Raw genomic sequence first — 2,500 nt, forward strand, 5'->3', positions numbered from 1 at the left:
TCTCTCTCTCTCTCTTTCTCTCTCTCTCTCTCTCTCTCTCTCTCTCTCTCTCTCTGTGTGTGTATGATATCTCCTATCCCCAGACTGGCGCAGCTGAGGGGCATTTGTGTGTGTATTACTCCTCCACTCCCCTGTCAACAGGAAGCTAAACGACACACACGTCTGTCAACGTTCTGATAACAACCGTTTCACTCTTCCTGCCCACCCCCGGAGTAGCACCAACTCTGCCCTAGACACTGATCTAATGTCAGTGTTATATTACTCATCAAATGGTTCAAGTTTGGATTGGGGGAGAAAGAACTGATCCTAGAACTGTGTCTAAGGGTTAGTGTAGATCATAGGCTAATCCCTGCCCTAGTTGCTTTACTGAAGGTCAGTTTTATATTCTCTGTAAATTGGTTAAGGTTAAGCTCGGAAGAGAGGAAGCTGATCCTAGATCTGTGCCTATGGCAGTGACCACCCAGAGGCCCACAAGTGTTTAGGGGCGGGATGTTAAAATAATTTATTTTGTTAGACCTATATTCTTTCAGTTATATACAAACATAGAGCTACATACATCTACAGTTGAAGTCGGAAGTTTACATACACTTAGGTTGGAGTCATTAAAACTGTTTTTTCAACCATTCCACAAATATCTTGTGAACAAACTATAGTTTTGGCAAGTCGGTTAGAACATCTACTTTGTGCATGACACAAGTCATTTTTCCAACAATTGTTTACAGACAGATTATTTCACTTATAATTCACTGTATCACAATTCCAGTGGGTCAGAAGTTTACATACACTAAGTTGACTGTGCCTTTAAACAGCTTGGAAAATTCCAGAAAATTATGTCATGGCTTTAGAAGCCTCTGATAGGCTAATTGACATCATTTGAGTCAATAGGAGGTACCTTTGGATGTATTTCAAGGCCTAACTTCAAACTCAGTGCCTCTTTGCTTGACATCATGGGAAAATCCAAATAAATCAGCCAAGACCTCAGAAAAAAAATTGTAGACCTCCACAAGTCTGGTTCATCCTTAGGAGTGTCACGTTCGTCATAAGGAGTGGACCAAGATGCAGCGTGGTATGTTTCCATCCTGTATTATGGAATAGAAAAGTTCAAAGAACAAAACAACAAAGGAACAAACGAAACGTGAAGCTATAATAATGCTCACAGGCAACTAAACATAGACAAGATCCCACAAAGCACAATGGGAAAATGGCTACCAAAATATGATCCCCAATCAGAGACAACGATAAACAGCTGCCTCTGATTGGGAACCATATTAGGACAACATAGAAATATAATTCACCTAGATAACCCACCCTTAAATCACACCCCGACCTAACCAATATAGAGAAAAGAAGCTCTCTATGGTCAGGGCGTGACAGGGAGCAATTTCCAAACACTTGAAGGTACCACGTTCATCTGTACAAACAATAGTACGCAAGTATAAACACCATGGGACCATGCAGCCGTCATTCCGCTCAGGAAGGAAGGTTCTGTCTCCTAGAGATGAACGTACTTTGGTATGAAAAGTACAAATCAATCCCAGAACAACAGCAAAGAACCTTGTGAAGATGCTGGAGGAAACAGGTACAAAAGTATCTAAATCCACTGTAAAACGAGTCCTATATCGACACAACCTGAAAGGCTGCTCAGCAAGGAAGAAGCCACTGCTCCAAAACCGCCATAAAAAAGCCAGACTACGGTTTGCAACTGCACATGGGGACAAAGATGGGACTTTTTGGAGAAATGTCCTCTGGTCTGATGAAACAAAAATAGAACTGTTTGGCCATAATGACCATCATTATGTTTGGAGGAAAGAGGGGGATGCTTGCAAGCCGAAGAACCCCATCCCAATCGTGAAGCACAGGGGTGGCAGCATCATGTTGTGGGGGTGCTTTGCTGCAGAAGGGGCTGGTGCACCTCACAAAATAGATGGCATCATGAGGATGGAAAATGATGTGGATATCTTGAAACAACATCTCAAGACATCAGTCAGGAAGTTAAAGCTTGGTCGCAAATGGGTCTTCCAAATGGACAATGACCCCAAGCATACTTCCAAAGTGGCAAAATGGCTGAAGGATAACAAAGTCAAGGTATTGGAGTGGCCATCACAAATCCCATAGAAAATGTGTGGGCAGAACTGAAAAAGCGTGTGCGAGCAAGGAGGCCTTCAAACCTGACTCAGTTACACCAGCTCTGTCAGGAGGAATGGGCCAAAATTCACCCAATGTATTGTGGGAAGCTTGTGGAAGGCTACCCAAAACCTTTGACCCAAGTTAAACAATTTAAAGGCAATGCTACCAAATACTAATTGAGTGTATGTAATCTTCTGACCCACTGGGAATGTGATGAAAGAAATAAAAGCTGAAATAAATCACTCTCTCTACTATTATTCTGACATTTCACATTCTTAAAATAAAGTGCTGATCCTAACTGACCTAAGACAGGGAATTTTTACTTGGATTAAATGTTAGGAATTGTGAAAAACGGAGTTTAAATGTATTTGGC

At 41.8% G+C, this 2,500-nt stretch overlaps 1 protein-coding gene across 4 annotated transcripts in view; it reads right to left on the bottom strand.

Moving 5' to 3' along the window:
* The window catches only part of ldb1b (LIM-domain binding 1b), a 99,294-nt gene that overhangs the window by 79,633 nt on the left and 17,161 nt on the right, over positions 1-2,500 (bottom strand). For 2 of the 4 annotated variants that reach the window (XM_071389682.1, XM_071389680.1), the window contains exon 1: positions 1-1,594. This exon is cut by the window's left edge and continues 297 nt beyond it. The exons of the other annotated variants lie outside the window; for them this stretch is intronic. The gene's annotated coding sequence lies outside the window, so the exon portion shown is untranslated. Of the gene's footprint in view, positions 1,595-2,500 lie in introns of those variants that run through there. 4 annotated transcript variants of the gene reach the window in all.

Source organism: Salvelinus alpinus, chromosome 2 (genome assembly GCF_045679555.1).
Source record: "Salvelinus alpinus chromosome 2, SLU_Salpinus.1, whole genome shotgun sequence".
Classification (NCBI taxonomy): domain Eukaryota; kingdom Metazoa; phylum Chordata; class Actinopteri; order Salmoniformes; family Salmonidae; genus Salvelinus; species Salvelinus alpinus.